The sequence below is a fragment of the Parasteatoda tepidariorum genome, chromosome 3 (assembly GCF_982258835.1).
Source record: "Parasteatoda tepidariorum strain Cologne lab strain chromosome 3, Ptep-v5.0, whole genome shotgun sequence".
Lineage (NCBI taxonomy): Eukaryota > Metazoa > Arthropoda > Arachnida > Araneae > Theridiidae > Parasteatoda > Parasteatoda tepidariorum.
The window spans coordinates 113,723,968-113,743,283 of record NC_141757.1 but is presented as its reverse complement, the minus strand read 5'-3'; the positions used below and the strand labels follow the sequence as shown (position 1 = coordinate 113,743,283).

Below are 19,316 nucleotides of genomic sequence, written 5' to 3'. Positions count from 1 at the left end.
AAGAGGGGAGCAAGATTTTTTATGAAATGCCTGAACATGCCTGATCTTTCACTGGTTAGAAGTTGTATTTTGTACTTTCAACATAATTTTGATGTATAATATGACTAAAAGTACAGAAAAATTAAATTTTTTCTTTTATTTTCATTAACTTGAAAAAATCCTAATAAAGGAACACTTGTTTATTCATTGGTTTTTCATCGTTTGGTAATCCAGTTAATAAGCACCCCCTAATCTCAGTACTTGCTAATGTTATGATGCCTGAAATAAATAAAACGTAACTTCAGTGACCATATTTTGAATTATCTTTTTCCCAATGAGAAAAAAAGCTTTATTATATGCAATTAATTGTACTTTAAACTGATAACTACCACCACTGACCTTATAATTGTGTCAAAGAAACAATGCGTTGAACAGATACTAACAAATTCAAAACTTTTTCCTGAGAAGACTCAAAGACCAGGTAACTCAATGCGTTGTTAAATGATTTCCTATTGTTAGGTTGTAAGCTACTGTTACCTATCAATCCAAATTAAAACGTTTAAAATCTTATTTATAAAAAATATCTATGAAATGTTCCTTTACTGGGGTGTGTTTCATCACTGGTTGGTTTACCCTATATCGTCTTAATCTTAAGATAAATTTCCGGAAGTGTTTCACAAGTGTTTCGCAGAACTATTTTACCAATTATTTAAGTAAATTTAGACATTTTTAAGAATCTTATTCTTTACCCGTTTACGTTTATTATTTCTTCATTAATATACTAATCAATTTTATTAGTTCTTTAATTTAAGTTTTCTTCGGTTTTCTTAGGTTAGGTCTAAGTAAAGTTCCTTTCTAAATTATAGTCAAGTTTTCTTAAAAAGAATTATTGCCTGCTAGCTAAGAATAAAACCTTGTTAAGAATCTAAAAACATTCCGCTGTTTAAAATTATTTAATGCAAAACAGCTGATTGTTTACCAAGTATACTATTTTTTTTTTGGAAAAAGAGTATAAATTATTGATTGTCTTTTTTTGTTTCTCGTGACTTCAACATAGATTATCTAATATAGTTTTGATGTTTTATAAGTCACTACAAAGAGTATAAAGATACAGAACATAAAAAGCTGTCGAATACGTAGCCAAATTTTTAAGCGTCTTAAAATATCTCAGTATTTTAAATGTCGTCCTAACATCTTACTTGTGAAATTAAATTTTTAATTATCTGATCACGTGTGATTCACTAATTATTTCATTATATCTTTTACTCTTTATGATACCAAGTAGATTTTTTTTCTGATAATATACTAAACTATTTTGTTTAATTTTTTACTTTAGCATGATTTCCAAGATATTATTGTAGTATAATTTGTTATCAGGAAAATGCCCTATTTTGTTAAGCAGGAAATACTAAAAATTTAAATTTGTAAGGATTCCGAAGCTGTGCCAATTTTAGAGTTATCTGATTTTTTAAAAAAATGCTATAAAAAATACACAATTTCCGAACTTATTTTTAAAAAAAATTTAAAAAAAAAAAACGTGGCAAGTAGGCTATTATACTTTTTACAGAAACTGTGAAAACTAATTTTTCCTATATTTCGTCAAAAGAGGATTAGAATGATATTGCTCTATGATATAAAGGGACCTCCTTAATAATTTCGCTATTTCCAGAATGAAATCTGTTTGATCGAAGCATATTATTCCTTGAAAATTAAAACGGGGAAAAAATTAGCTTTTATTATTTATCTAAGCTTATTCCATTTATTTAATGATAGCGGTATTAAGGTTAAGAATATGCGATGGAAGTCTCGTTTACTATTATACTATAAATGCATTAAATCATGTAGCTTGAATAATTTATTTTAAGCAAATTATTTAATAATTTTAAGCAAATAAGGGTAAAAATAAACTCGATCAAAATATTCCGAAAGCATACCCTAAAGTATATGTAGAATAAACTTTGGCATCGATACATAAAGTATACCTTTTCAAAACTTATTTTAATGTCGAGTGAAATAATTTAATATGTTGTGTAACTAAATGGATAAACCCAAGAAACTGAATCGAAAATATAAAAACTTCATTGATTTAAAAAAATAATAGATAATAATAAAAGTAGACAGGTTTTGAGCGTCCAATAATGAAAGTCACAAGTTATCCAAGCCTGACAAGTCTTGAGAATGGGCGATTATATTTGAACGCTCGAAGCATGTCGACTTTTACTTCCCTCTTCATATGTTTTGAAGCCAGTTAAGTTTTTATCGTCAATTATACTGTTTTGCTTTTGGTTCTTGATCATTTTTTTGATAAGGATTTTTCACTCGTTAAAGTAAACATATGCATTTTAATATTTTAACAGGATTCATGTGGTCTTTGAAAACGTAAGAGCATCAATATTGTAAAAGTTATATTTAACTTAAAAATTAAAATTTTGAGACCGGATATTTTGAGTTAATGAAATTAAATATTTTATCTTTTAAGTTTTTGGGCCCCATTTCAGTATCTTAAGGATCTTAATAGCTCTGTTTAAAAGGAGAGTATCAGATATATATATAAGAAAACATAAATAATCATAGTAGCAGTATTTGGTGGTAAATGTAGCTTATCGTAATTGAAGAATATGCTGTGCGACATTGTACGGTGAATTTGCGAACGTAAGTTTCAGAATGCATCGCGACACGAGGATGCTATTTGCTAATCATCTTTATCCAAAGAAAACCAAGTAACCCAAATATCTAGCAGAATGAAGCGATTTTATAAACAACGAATCATGCAATATGCAACATATTATTTCAATATCTTATTTTTAATCATAACATAATTTCAATGTCTTAAAATTCCACTAAACATTCAGCAATTCCTTGAGTTATAGAAAAAAGAAATATCGGAAATTACAGAAAACCTTGTGGTGCATTAGAATTACTATACAATCTATATATATATTTTCTTAAGCACTTTTTTTTTCCTCAAGCTTTCTTGCCTGGAAGACTCGATTAACCCTTTCGTGCCGACTGTCACAAATACGTGACAGCATAAAACAGTATCAACCAGGGTAAGAAGATAAAACTGGTAATCAAAGCAATTCTTTAGCAGTTTATTTGTGGGTGGGGTTACAATTGTTTGATTTATTTAATTCACCACTACTTACTTCAAAATAAAATTATTTAGTTATACTTTGAACTAACATTGATTATATATATGATTGAACTAACAATAATTAAATTCAAGGCAAAGTAAGTCTTTTTTTATTTTAATCTCCTTTGAAAAGAAAATTTGAATCGATTTATAAATTATTTATGATTTTCTAAGTTTTTAGAATTTAAATACATGAACTTTTTATCTGATATTATTTAGATTAAGTTGTTTTTGTTATAAAAATTCGAGGATTTCATACTAAAATCAAATTAACATAACTTATTATGGCTATATACAAAATTTTAGGGATAATCATTTTTACAGCTTTAATCGAGTGTTCTAGGCCAGAAAGTTTGAAGAAAAAAAAGAGCTTGAAAAATAAAATGTATATTGTATAGTAATTCTAATGCGCATTCACAAGGTTTTCCATAATTTACGATATTTCTCTTTTCTATAACTCAAGGAATTGCTGAATGTTTAGTGGTATTTTAAAAACCCTGAAATATGTTATGTTTAAGAATAAGATATTGAAATAATATGTTGCATATTGTAAGATTCATTGTTTAAAAAATCGCTTCATTTTGCTAGATATTTAGGTTACAAGGCTTTCTTTGGATAAAGATGATTAGCAAATACCATCCTCATCTTTCGATACATTTTGAAACTTACATTCGCAAATTCACCATAAAATGTCGCACAGCATATTCTTCAAATACGATTACAGCTACATTTACCACCAAATACTGCTACTATGATTATTTTTGTTTTCTTATATATGTTATCGGCAAAGTATGAAACGCCGGTATTGAATAGAATGTCTCGGCATTCTATACAATGCCGGATGTTTTTAGGCAAAGTAAGAAATATAAGAGGTATTACATACTTTCCCTAGGCATTCCATAGAATGACAAATGTTATTTAGGCAAAATATGAAAAAAACATACTGATGAGGTCATTATGTTAAATTAATGATGTGCATGTTACTGTGAATGATCGAAATCAGTGGTTTGACTTTCACCGGTGAATGTTGACAATCACATAGTCGCTTTGGTGAATGTCCGAAATATTTATTACATCCGATTTGATATTAATTTATTCGTGGAGATAATTACATTTATTCGATATTTTAATACTTACTGACGATAGATTAGAAGAAACATCAGTGTTTGGAGTATCAGGCTAATATATATCGGGCAATGGCACTGAACCTTAAAAAATTATCTGTGTAGGATATACCGGGCAAATGTATACCAGGCAGTGACGCTTGACCTTAAAAAACATCAGTATCTGGTATACCAGGCAAATGTATACCGGGCAGTGACAATTAACTAGAACTAGTGTGACTAGACCTTTGGTAAATGTCCGAAATATATACTAGGTCCAGTTAAGTGCCACAGCCCGGTATACATTTGCCTGGTATATCCTACACTGATGTTTTTTTTAGATAGATGCTCTCTTTTTAAACAGAGCTCGTTAGATCCTTAAGATACTGAAATGGATGCACAAAAACTTAAAAGATAAAATATTTCATTTCATTAACTCAAAATATCTGGTGTCAAAATGTTAATTTTTAAGTTAAATATAACTTTTACAATATTGATGTTCTTACATTTTTAAAGACCACATGAATCCTGATAAAATATTAAAATGCATATGTTTACTTTAACGAGAGTAAAATCCTTATCAAAATAATGATTAGACCCAAATGAAAACAGTATAATTGACGATAAAAACTAACAGGAATCGAAATTAAATAGTTACAATGACAACTTTTTTAAACAAGTTAGCGTTTCCGTCCTACTCGAAGTTGTTTGAAAAGGTATTTTTTATATATCGATTCCAAAGTTTATTCTACATATATTTCAGGGTATACTTTCGAAGTATTTTGATCGAGTTTATTTTTACACCCTTATTTGTTTAAAATTATTAAATAATTTATTTAAAATAAATTATTCAAGCTACATGATTAATGCATTTATAGTATAATAATAAACGGAGCTTCCAACGCATATCCTTAACCTTAATACCGCTATCATTAAATAAATGGAATAAGCTTAGATAAATAATGAAAGTTAATTTTCCCCTCGTTTTAAATTTCAAGGAATAATATGCTTCGATCAAACAGATTTCACTCTGGAAATAGCGAAATTATTAAGTAGGTCCCTTTATATCATAGAGCAATATCATTCTAATCCTCTTTTGACGAAATATAGGAAAAATTAGTTTTCACAGTTTCTGTAAAAAGTATAATAGCCTACTTGCCACGTTTTTTTTAAAAATTTTTTTTTAAAAATTTTTTTTTAAAAATAAGTTCGGAAATTGTGTATTTTTTTTAGCATTTTTTTAAAAAATCAGATGACTCTAAAATTGGCACAGCTTCGGAATCCTTACAAATTTAAATTTTTAGTATTTCCTGCTTAACAAAATAGGGCATTTTCCTGATAACAAATTATACTACAATAATATCTTGGAAATCACGCTAAAGTAAAAAATTAAACAAAATAGTTTAGTATATTATCAGAAAAAAAATCTACTTGGTATCATAAAGAGTAAGAGATATAATGAAATAATTAGTGGTCAGATGATTAAAAATTTAATTTCACAACTAAGATAATAGGACGACATTTAAGATACTGAGATATTTTAAGACGCTTAAAAATTTGGCTACGTATTCGACAGCTTTTTATGTTCTGTATCTTTATCCTCTTTGTAGTGACTTATAAAACATCAACACTATTTTAGATAATCTAACTTGAAGTCACAAGAAACAAAGAAAAAAGACAATCAATAATTTATATTCTTTTTTCAAAAAAAATAGTATGCTAAGTAAATAATCAGCAGTTTTGCATTAAATAATATTAAACAGCTGAATGTTTTTAATTTCTTAACAAGGTTTTATTCTTAGCTAGCAGACAATAATTCTTTGAAAAAAACTTGACTATAATTTGAAAAGGAAACCTAAATTAAAGTTCTGAAAAAATTTATTAGTATATTAATGAAGAAATAATAAACGTAAAATGGTAAAGAATAAAATTTTTAAAATGTTAAAATTTAATTAAATAGTTGGTAAAATTGTTCTGCGATACACTTCCGGAAATTTCTTTTAAGATTAGGATGATATAGGGTAAACCAACAAATGAAGGAGCATTTCATAGATATTTCTTAGAAATAAGATTTTAAACGTTTTAATTTAGATTGATTGGTAACAGTAGCTTACTACCTAACAATAGGAAATCATCTAACAATGCATTTAGTTACCTGGTCTTTGAGTCTTCTCTGGAAAAAGTTTTGAATTTGCTAGTATCTGTTCAACGCCTTGTTTCTTTGACAAAATTATAAGGTCAATGCTTGTTGTTATCCGTTTAAACTACAATTAATTGCATATAATAATGCTTTTTTTTTTCTCATTGTGAAAAAAAGAATTCAAAATATGGTTATTGAAGTTACGTTTTATTTATTTTAAGCATCATAACATAAGCAAGTACTGAGATTAGAGGGTGTTTATTAACTGGATTACCGAACGATGAAAAACCAATAAATAAACAAGTGTTCCTTTACTGGAATTTTTTCAAGTTAATGAAAATAAAAGAAAAATTTTAATATTCTTGTACCTTTTGTCATATTATAAATCAATATTATGCTAAAAATAAAAAAAAAACAGCAACTTCTAACCAGTAAAGGAACAGGCATGTTCCTTCACTGAGAATAGATTTCCCAGTGAATGAATTGTGTGTGAAATATGAATTTACATGGATAATTAGTAGTTCAGCGACATAGAGGACTCCTAAAATTCAGTTAAATGTTGTATGCATAGTTCCTATAACAATTTAATTTAAATATGCAAATTTAATTGCTAAATTTATTTAAAGAATTATAATAATAATTAATTTATTATTTATCTTTTTAAATATAGTGATTAGTTATTACATCATACCTTAGACACCTTAATAAACTGTGTTTATTAACTAAATATAATAATAAAAGCTTGAATGGAAAATTTCTTTGCAGGATTTTGTGCCAATAATTAGTTAAATTATTATCTTATTGCCGTCTTTAATGTCCTAACGGGAACTGGTAGGAAAAATCCATTTAAAGACAATTATCTAGGTGAAAAATGGGTGAAGTTTTTTTAAGGCGACATCCACCGATAACTCAGTGCAATGCGAAGATAATTTCAAAAGGCAAAACTTCCCATAGAGAATAATATTCGAAATACTGGTTATAAGAACTTCAGAAGAATCTTTAGGAGGGAAGTAGCCCTGGCATCCTTTTATAAAGTGATTGCATTTACAATGCGAATGAAACAAGAGTTGAATACTGCCCTTAAACGGGAAAAATCTTCGGCCTTAAAAATTATAAGGATTTATATTCTAAAGTACCTAGGAAAGAAAAAGTACATCCATTGGTAGTTTTTCCCTGCAGAAGAATTCTTTGAGATATTACAGAATCAGTCCCTGCTACATATTTCATTGGAAAAAGCTATTCATGAAATGAAACGATGACCGCAGCAACATTTTACAAATATATTGCAAATGTTTCTACCCATGGCTAATTAAAAATGCAATCAAATTCCATATTTTGCTTCTTCTGGGTAGGTATAAATCTCATATCAATTTGAAACTGGGCAAGTTTTGTTCCTCAAAACAAATTTTCTGGTTTAGTTTTCTACCTAATTCATGGAAATCTCTCGTTAGATCTTGAAAACAAAAGAATTGTAAAACAATATGTCTAGAAAATTTTACATCCATTTTTAAATAAGATTTGAGGCATCAACTGATGAAGTTAAAATGCTTTTATGAAATGCGATATTTTTCCATTCGATGTAGAAAACGTTGACTGTAACAAATGCATGCAAAACAGACACCAAGAGTTAATGAGCAAGACAACTTATCAACAAAACACATGCTTCGAGAGTAACGATGCGCTATTTCTTCAGAAGCTTGAGAAGGAAATCTCACAGGTTATGTTGCAAATTTTTAAAGGAACATTGACAGAAATGTTTAATCTCCCAAATATCCAATAACCTGTGTTTTTCTCAATATTGAAGAATTTATTTCAAAAGGAACAATTGTATAATCAAATTTTGGCTCTGAAGCTGAGACAACTAACATTAATAATGAAAGTATCTTGAAAACTGATTTTGAGATAAGTCCTCTTGAGGCATTGTTAGTTGCAAAAACAATTGGTTTCATAAGTAACTACTAGATATAAGTCAATGAGAGATGGGTTTTACTCAAACTTCGAAACTCCTTTTTCTCATTTATTATCCAGTGAGGAATTCTGGAAATGGAACTGGAAAATCAAAAGAAATTTCGAAGATACATTTACATTTGCCAAAAATCTGGAAAAAAGAGGAAGGTTAAATCAAAAGAAAAAGAAATAAATTACTCATGACGAAGAGAAAAAAAATACTTAAAAAAGATTAAAAAAAAAAAGCTTAAAAAATATGGGAAAAAGAGTAAACAAAAAAATGATCGAATTATAATAATAATAAAAACATCATCTGATCACACAATGATAAATATTCATAATTTAGAACGGACTATTAAACTGTGAGAAAAAAATGAAAAACATTTTTTTAAAATTATGTATTCAAACATATTTTACTTTCCATTCCATGACAGAAAAAAAAGTAATATTTTCCACATTAACTATGGTTATATGTCGTAATTCCAAGAAAAATCTTGTTTTTAGACATTTGTGTGGCCTACGGATTCCTAACGAGCATCAAACATTCTCAAAATTAAGTTTTCATTCACTGGAAAATTTAGTGTTTATTCACTGGTAAGAACTGTTCCCTCACTTGGTCATCTTACCACTTATTATTTAAACCACCAAAAGCTTCAAACAATATTATGTAAGTTATCTAACTTTTTTTTACATAATTTGCATTTAATAACAAATATGTCGACACCATCATTTAGCTAAAATTACAAATTTTGAAATTTTGTTTAAAGGCAAGCTAAGCTTAAGTGTTCCTTCATTGTTCAGTTTACCCTATAAGATGTTGAGAAATTTGCGATGTTGTGAGAGATGCTTAAAAATGTTGACTACGTCTTTTTATTAATATTTATAAAATATATATTCAAGAAATTGATAAATATATTATTCTAAATCTATGCATACGTTTGTATATTATTGAAATTGTATCAGTTATTGAAAAACAAAATAAAAAAAATAAAAAATAATCACATTAAATAAGCACAATCTGGTGTATTGTATCAGAAGCACGCTTTTTTAAAGCTAGACATTTGTTGAATAAAGTGTTTTTTATTCAAAATTCTTTACTAAATTGCAAATAAATTATTAAATGACTAAAAAAGAAACATCGTATTTTATAGTGTGAAAGAAATAAAAATAAAAAGATTAGCAAACGATTATTAGCGAAAAAAATATGAATGAAATTTTACGCTACGCGCGCGAAGTCAAGTTCCTCCCAAGTTTATCACATTTTAATATTAATCGCCCCAATTAGTTATTTCTTTATTGTCGCCAAATTATTTTCTTAAAAATAATTAATTTTAATTTTTCTCAGCTTCTAATAAATAAAAACAGTTGAAACTCTAGATTTTTCAATTTAAAAATATGTAGATTAATATGGTATAAAAAAATTCATACCATATAATTCAATATTTTTTCATCCTCACTTTAATTAAATAATAAAAAATAATAAATAATTATTAAAAATTATTTTTTGCATGAAATTATCTTTGGGTAAATGAGTTTTATGAGTATGTGCAATTTTCTTTAAATTGCTTTGTTAGTTTTAAAAATATGACTAAAAACGTAAAAAGGGAAATTAACATTAAGGGGTACGAACTTTGGATCGCTCTCCTGACCAAACTACGGGGACCATATTTCCCAGATTGCGGATACCCCCTATATTTTGAAGGTTGAGAATCCAAATATGTAAAAAAAAAATGCATGTTTATTCACAGAAAGTACGTTTTTGTGTCTGATTTCGTAATTTAATTAATAGCTTGCACTAATTAATTAGCATATTTGAGGTCACCCCCAGGAACCATTAAGATTGACACTTAGTTCGTGAAAATCCGATCATTAGAACGAAAGTCATTCAGGGTGATTCGTTTTTTTTTTGCGGACTGTACAGTTCTAATGCGACGTAACTAAAACTCCTACCTTCATTAATTCGTTGACGCATTATCTGTTTACACTGTGTTATCTGGGTATACAATTTCAACAAAATCTTTTTAATGTATACATACATTGCTTTTAAAATGAAGACAAATATCAGCAAGCGAAAAAACAGATTCATAAAAATTTACTTTTTTTAAAATCTAAATCACTGAAGAGGGAAACGGAACGCTCAACGAAATTGGATTCTTCCAGCTAAAATAAAATATAAAATTTTTAATATATTATATGAAAATAACTTGTTCCAAATTAAATGTTAAAAACTCGCCGCCCTTTTTTACCCTTTTTGTTATAATCATGTTTTCAAATACATTATATTATCTCTTTCTTTTTTTTCAAATGAAATCGTGATTTAAAATGTGCTTTTTATTTAAATGTTCATTTTTTAATGTAATAAATATTTTATGAATTTTTTCAAACTATTATTTTTAACGCTGTCATCACCAACAACTAAAAAACAAAAATAATACCTAAATCATGAGACCATGCCTTTATGCATGCCAATTAATGTATGAAAAACCTTCCCCCACACAGACGAGAAAAACAAAAAAATAAGCATGAAATTTGAAAAATAACATGTAATCATGATATAATAATTAAAATTAAGCAGAGATAAATAAATGTACATGTTGATCCCATATTATTTTAATCAATGAAACTTGTTGCTATAATAAATAACAATTAACAAAAAGTAACAATTATAAGCATTATTCTGAAGATAATACTTAAATGTTATTAATCATGGTTGGCTTTACACACCAAAATATGAGTAGAGGGGATATTTTCCTTCTGTGATTTGTTGCACCTACTATTGTGAATTTCAAACTTGCATTTGATGTATCAAAAGGGGTTGTTTCCCTATTTCAACTAGATTGTGCCAATTAAAATTGTTAAAGCGAAAAAAAAGAGAAAAGGTTTTGTACTTTGCAAAAATTTAAAAAGAAGTATGTGGAAGTTTTCCTGAGGATTACTACAACTTATATTTTTTGAGTTCCCATTCTGAGATATTTTCTTAATTTCTCGTGGACCACTGGAAGTTCATGAATACTTTGCTATAGGAAGCCTCATAGAAATACTCATTAAATTTTTAATTCCCTATTAGGGTTACTTCTGTATTGTGAGCAGTTATGCCAACTGCTCTCGCCTAGGCACCAAATAGATTTCCAACTGCTAACTTTTTAAAAGAATGTGTAAAAGTGTGCAAAAGGTAGCTATGAGTTATACTCTTCAAGTTGATCTCCGTCCGTTAATTTTGTTTAGTTACTCCTGGTTTCCTCCTGGTTGCTGCATGGAAGTTGCTTAGAAGATATAGTGATTATTCACCGGCAGATCATGATACGGGCATTTTTCTTACTGTTTTGCCTACTCAGTACGAGGTGGCATTTTTATTAGCAAATGAGACGAGACATGTTTTATGTGTGAAACAGTCCCATCATATTGTTATTAATTTGAGCTGTCTTATCTACCTATCTACTATTGTCTTATAAAGTATAAAAACTATTAGTTGCTGCATTTTTAAAAAAGTTGAGTAGTGGCAGTTGCGATTCACGGCAGTTTCTTTTAACTTTACCTTTTTAAAGAACCAAGGGTTAAACACGCTTGATTGACTTAAATTTTACAAGAGTCTATAGCAGATGGTTTCGGGATATAATCTTCAGCCAAAATGTCGTGGAAGTATCATCTTAACAAACTATTGCAAGTGAAAATCTCACATGGACAAAACAGTTTTTTGAATATTTATTTTGCAACGTGATATCTTTATTAAAAAAAAAAACACCCAGTTGAACATTTACTGGACATTTTTCTTCTTATTTTTGAAACAGTTTTTGAAATTTATCAGCTAAAACGATATGGAATATAACTGCAGTAATTTTCAATATTAAATTATCTTTAGAATTATTCTTATTCAAGCATTTATTTAAATTTACATTGCTGTTTAAAACTTTTTTAATTCTTTTATAGTCACTGTATTCTAAAAATATGCCTAGGCAGGGGTCTGTCTAGGCCGAATTTACTACCGTTCAGCGGTACCTTCACAAATTCAACTTTAGGAAAAACAGTAGTTTCACAACATACTTTTTCTTATAATTTTATTTTTGTATTCCTTAAGAAACAATAAATTAATATTTTTGTGTTGATTTTTTTATATAGTTTTTAATTTTTCCCAAATTATGTCTAAATTTTCACAAAATAGGTACCTCTCAGAAAAACCTTGACAGACCCCTGCTAGGTGAAAAGGTTCAATTGAAATTTTGATTGCTAAATTTTTCTTTTAAACAATTTTTGTCTTGGTTTTTACCTAGCTTTTTACTCTTCTTAAAAACTTTGTTTTTATTAACTGTATGACACAGTAATTAAGAGTGTTTCTATTGACTTTATTCTTATCTGGAAAATATGATAATTGAAAAGCTGAGATGTAGAGCTTTAAAATTTTATTTTGAGAATTAAAATAGATTTTTCTGTTTTTCATTTGTATATAATCTTTTGTTTTTGTTAGTGTTTTTAAGATAACACAGCATTTTAATAACATATTTCTAATAGATTATATTTTAGTTAATGTTTTGCTTTATGGATACTGCATTGCAGAAAATTTTTTTCTCAGCATAGAAGTTTTGTTGTAACAATTATGATAATTTTTTTTCTCTTTCTATTTTACTTTATAACTTGAGTTTTTTTATAGGTATTTCTTGATTAATTTTTTTGTTTTCCCTTTAGCCCACTCCACTAATATAGATAGGCATGGAGTAATTTCCAATAATAAACTAACTTATTTATTCGTAAAAAATATTGATGAATGATTTTAAAAAAAAAAAATATTGCTATAAAAATATATTCTGCATTTCAACATTTTTTTTTAGCTAACATTCTGTCAAACCATTACTCCTAACCTCTCTTTTTCTGAATAATAAATGTGCCCGCATAAGCAAAACAAAATATGTTTGAATAATTTCAATGTTTTTAAACGTATTAACTGAATGAAATTTCTTTTTCATAATCTGTTGATGTACTTCTGAAGAAGATCTTCGGAAAGGATCTAACTTTGGGAATGAAGCTCCATCAAGTCTCATTTGAAGGCACCTGAATTAAGTATGTCTAAAGAAATAACTGTATTTGAATTGTTTCTTTTTTTCTTCTACTTAAAAATGGGTAAAAAAAATTCATGAAATTATAAACATGAACAAATCAACTGTTAAAAATAATTTCTGATTACTTTTGCTGATATTAAAAATAGTAATTAAAAATTGCTTACATAGGCTGCTCATGCTTCAATAACAACGTAAAAGAGTACTCAAAAACGTGTCTCTTAAAATGAATTATCATATATTGTAAATATATTTCGCATGTACTGTAGAATCCTAATTATTTGATGCACAATCATCAGCATTTGCACTATTCAACTAATTTATAATAAAAGTTTCTGGTGTAAGTTTCATCGTTAGTATCAAGTAGAATGGTAAACTGTTACTGTTTTTACCACCACTATTTTTGCTGTTCCAATGTTTTATTTCACTGGCACTTAAAAAATATGTGTTTTATCTGCATTAAATTAGTCTTTTTATTTATAGTCCTCGATAAATTCATAGAAATTCTGAAACTTCTATTTTGCTTTCATGAATTCTTCATCGATCATACAGATTGATGAATCACTCAAAGGCTGAGGACACTCAAACCAACCATTTGGCAAACATTCAAATGAATTATAAAATGAATAAACAACATCAATTGGAAATTCTCGGGGAATTAAGATTTAATCAAATTGCTCAGTATTTCAATTCTCCGTGGTAGAATCGCTGCGACACGGCGACATTGTTGCAGAATTTTACAGAGTTCTTGCAGAAAAATTTTTATCTTGAAAAGAAGAAAATATTGCTTTTCTTTTTTTCAGAAATATTTGAACATGCAATATTTGAATCCTTCATTTAGATAATCAGTTTTGGGCACGCTCAATTTTCACCGATAGTATCATAAATCGACGTAATGTTTCGATAGTATTTTCGGCAGTTATTGATATTGATTTTTATTTGGTTCTTAACCATCTTGATATATTTAAACAATATGGAAAACTCGAATCGTGCATTTGAGTATCTATTTTTCATAGCTATCTATTTTTTTAAAAAATCCAATCGAATTTTGGAAAGTTACAGATGTTGATTTCTCCTTAGTTTTTAAATCAGATATTTTTTATACGATATTATTTATTACAACCGAATTTCAAAGTGCAACAAGCTTTTGAGGAGTCCAATTTATGCAATGACATCATATATATATTTTTTTTGGGGGGGGGCAAGTAATACTACGGATTTCATGATATTTAGCAATTTTTTATTGTGATGATTATTTACAAAATGCGAAGAAGCAAATAAAGTGTATGTTTTCCCACCAACAAAATGTGAGAATATCACCCATAATATTAAAAAAAAAATTTTTTTCATGCTAAATTAAGAAAATCATTATTATTTTTTTTGCATTGTTAACACAGCGTATTTGCCATTTTAAATTAGCAGCATACGTGTTTGCTTGTATTAAAAGTATTTTGCAATTAGATATTAGTGCTAGAGAGTTTAGTCGCAGATAGCTCAAAAACATTCTACCACAAGATTTCAAATTATCCTTGTTTTAATTAAAAAAAGCCAATTGTATATATGTTTATATTTATTTATTTATTTATTTATTTGTGTTCATCTGCAGTTTTCTACGATTCTACACATTAGAAATTGAGCTTTCAATATTATTAACTTTAATCAATGATTTTATATCTATGACTATACCTATGATATTTTCCATTTATATGAAATATCTGTCTATGATATTGTCCTTTTATTTTTATAAAGTTTTTTTTCTCAATAACTTCTGCACTATATTATTATGCTTACATTAAATGAAAATTTTTTTTGATTTCATACTGTTTAAAAACATATTTTATTTAAATATCCTATTTTTCCAAGAGAATGCTTTTGTGTTTATTATTTGGTGTTAAAGTATTAATGATTAAAATGTTTTAAAACACGATTCAATGTGTATATCAAGGTTGCAAAAAATGCTTACATTTTTCTGAAAGAGTTAGACTGACTAGTTTTCATTAATTTATTATATTTTCTTGCATTTTACTATATACATTTAGCATACTTAAGTTCCAACTTCTTCTTTTTTTTAACAAAAACTATTAAGTAAAATTCACGTAAAATTTCTAATATTGCAGAAAACTTATATATCTTGTAAGTTAAGTAGTTCATGCAACGGACATTATCACGACAACAAACTATATGAATTACAGTTTGACGAAAATATGTATTTGTTTTTACACCTTTAAAAAAGTTAAAATTTTTTTTTGATATATCTGCTCTATACTTGTTCAAAATATTTTTTTTTTTTTTTTGCAAGGGTGTGGAAAGTGGGTAATTTTGTTTTGCTCATATATGTATATCTATGCAACATTAAAAAAGATAATTTCTAATTAGTTCCCAGCATAAAATTATAATTTTTTTAAACAATTTTAAGTTTAAAGCTGTTCCTCCGAATTGTTTCTATAGTCCAAAATTGCTACACTGCATTACTCGAAATATTCTGTCATGTTGCTACAATTAACTAACACCATTGTGTTCCTTTCATTTAATCACATTTTTCGAAGAAATATTTATTAAAATATTTCTCCAAAAACTGTGTTTTGTGAAGTTTTTTTTTTGAAATATTTTTATCCAGTCCTTTTAAAGTGGTTTAAACAAATGAAGTATTTACTGCCCCAAGCAACCTGATAGTAACACACTAGGGTCAAGGAACACAGAACCTATTTTTCCCACACTGGAAGTTAATGCCCCACCATTACTAAGAATTCCGTTGTAGAAATGAATTTCTAAATCACCAAACAGCTTTCTAATGTATTTTGGAGTAAAGTGTTACGTTTTAGCAGCGATTTTCCTGAAATTAAAGAATTTTCAAATTAATCATTTTTTGTTTAAAAAAGCTTTAACAGAGGCAATTGTAAAATGTAATTCTTCACTTGAACTAAATAATATATAGTTTAACAAATTACTGAATTTGTTAAAATTACTCCTTTTGTATATTAAAGATACTGTTAGTGTTAAAAGGCATAGTATTTTTACTTTTTTAATAAATGAGAATTTAAAAATTACGTAACTGAAACTAATCGAATTGTGTTTCTGAACTACAAAGCTCTTGCAAGATATTCTGAAGAGGAATGAAAATTGCAGCTAAGGAGAGGAGCAAGAAAAAAATCAAAAGAATGAGAGAGGAAAATAAATTTCTGATGATAAGTAAATAGACAGAAAGTATAGGGCAGCTTTTAGGACAAGTTCACCTGACAACAGGCGCAAGTCATGGCAACTACTGCGGTTATGAGAAAAAGTCATTTCAAATAGGGGTGTTTTGTGAATAGTTTTGTCTTGATTTTAGGTCAGCGTGGGTAAGCCAATTGTCACCTTTATTCCTCCGTTGTTCCCCCGGTAGAAATGTGCTCTTATATGTTACCGACAGCAACAGACTAAAAGTCTGGAGGAGTTCTCCTCAAAGCCACAAGAAAAATAATTATATGTTTTGTTTATAACTTACTGCTGGCTTCCAGGTAAGATTTAGCTAGGATAAAAAAAAATTTATGAAATATTCTAATTCAGATTTGTGCTGTATATGTATGTCATTTTGTCGTGTAATATGTGACTAAAATTTGTAAAATAGATTTTCTTGTATCTAAATATTTGGATGTACTCAATCGATATATACTTAGTAGAAATTCCATGAAAATAATAAACAGTTGTAATATTTTTTTAAAAATTTTATTTAACTCTGTATTTTATCTAGTCAGTATTGCTTCGTTTTAGAAATCTTCTGTTGGTTTTAACAATTTAATATTATTGTCCGGTGTATTTTTTTTCATATGCTAAAATAGTTATTTGTTTTCCAGGAACATTGCAGTGAAGAGGTGACAGCGGGGTGGAAGAAGTTATTACATGTTTCAGATCTGTGGCGATGTGTTATAACTGTAAATCTATATATTGCAAATATATTGTATGATAGTTGTAAAATAAATAAAACTTAATAAATCTTATTTGATTTAATGTTTTTTTCTGTATTTAAAATTGAGTTAACTGCTCTTCTGGATTAAAAATTGTAATTTTACGAACATAAGACTTAGAAAAATTTTAATTTTTGTAAGTAAACAAATAAAATGGTAAATTTGGTTAATATTTTTTTTTACTTCGTGTGTGTGTTAAAATAAATTTTAGTCAAATTTTTCAAGCTAAAAACTAAAAAATAAGCATTTTTTTAAAAAAAAAATAATGAACCCAAAAGCATTCTGGAAGAGTAGATAATTTCAAGCAAGCAATTTGGAAACATGGACTTAAGGAGAGCAGTAGATTTCTTAATTATTAATTTGAACCAAAAGAAAAATATATTTTTTCCATAGGGGTTTGGAAAATCATGTAATTATTGAGTAATTTTTTCTTCTACCACTTCTTTATATTACAGACTTTTAGGCTTGAAAAATTTAAAAAATTCCTGAGAGACATGAAGATTTGCATTCCATATTCGTTGAATTATAATTTGAATTGTAAAAATTTACAAAAAGTGTGAGATTAAAAACAAAAAGCTTTTTCTAGTATTCTTAAAAGAAGCATGAATATCTGCTATTTTCCGTTATTTTAGTTTTAGTTTGAAAATAATTATAAATTTTTTTTTAAATAAAAAGTAAATGCTATATTTTTTAGTGTAATTAGTGCAGCGTAAACATTAAAATACGGAATGGTTTTTTTCCTTCTCAGTTAAAAAAAAAAAAAAAAAGAAAAAAAGAAAAAAAAACTTAAAATATGTTATTGTTAACAATTCGGTAAAAATTACGTTAAACTGAAAATAATTTAGTTAAATTTACTTGAAAAATTTATTAATTCACCTAACTCAAAATAAGCATTAAAAATATTGATAATAATACGTAAGTTGTATGGATAAAATACGTTTGTAATTTGGTTAAAATAACGTAAAATGTGTGTTATTTTAATAAAAATAAGCGTTAAAAACACGTAAATATTCATGGTGAAAAAAACGAATTTATAGAACCAAAAATAAACGTAAATAGTTTGGTGAAAAAGAACGTAAAATATACGTTAAAGAGGAAACCTGCTTGGTTAAAATCACGTGAAAAATTGGTTACGAAATTCACCTTTGTCAAAATAGGGGCAAAAGTCGGTCATTTTTACGTTAAAAATAACCCAAATATTAACGTTTTTTTAACTAATTCGAGACTACTACTTGAAACGGAAATAAAACGTTTTGCGAAAACGTTTTTCTGCTCAAAACCTTGTGGCATTTTAACGTTATTTTCACGTAATTAATACTTATCTCTGCTGCATGGGAGTACATAGTAAATTACTTGATTTACTAACATTCCTTGAAATCATCATAAACGGAGTTAGAAAAAAAAGTAAGATTTTAGGTCAGTCAGATTATCGAACCCCCTCCATTGTGAAAGTATAACATGTAGAACACGCCAATGAAACATTGAAAATATTTAGCATTAGCTACAACAATTTCAATTTATTATTTGAAAAGGTTGCTCGATTTTACCTTAGCTTGTTATTAAACTGAATTTTTTTTTAAATATTGCTTTTTCGAATTCCATTTGAAGTGATTATTTTAGTGATGAAGTGATTGAAGTGAACGCATTATTTTAGTTTAAATTCAATACAAAATGGTTTAAGGACAATAAAAATAATATTTTTAAGAAGAAAATTGACTTCCAGACTAACAATAGAAGATTACACGACTACATGTCAAAAAATTGGACGATCCCCAAAAAAATGTTGTGGTAAGTAAAAAAAAATTTTTTTTTGAATAATTTGATAAAAATATAGTTTTGCAACGGTGTAATTGGTGAAAAAAGAAAGATAAAATATGCTTTATTGATTGATTTATACGCACTAAAGTTGTCTGAGCAGACTTTTATTATTAGCTGATAGTTTCAAAAAAAGTTCATCAGATAGTATTATAAAAAGTATTCCAATTTCTTCTAATATTTTTTATGCTTTCAAAATAAAGTTTA

General features: G+C 27.4%; 1 long non-coding RNA gene across 1 annotated transcript in view; it reads left to right on the top strand.

Moving 5' to 3' along the window:
• Positions 1–17,327, top strand: part of LOC107437189 (uncharacterized) — a 40,042-nt gene extending 22,715 nt beyond the window's left edge. The window contains exons 4-5 of the long non-coding RNA XR_011637501.2: positions 13,284–13,354; positions 17,184–17,327. This is a non-coding gene — a long non-coding RNA (uncharacterized LOC107437189). The remainder of the gene's footprint in view (positions 1–13,283; positions 13,355–17,183) is intronic.
• The last annotated feature ends 1,989 nt before the right edge of the window (positions 17,328–19,316 follow it).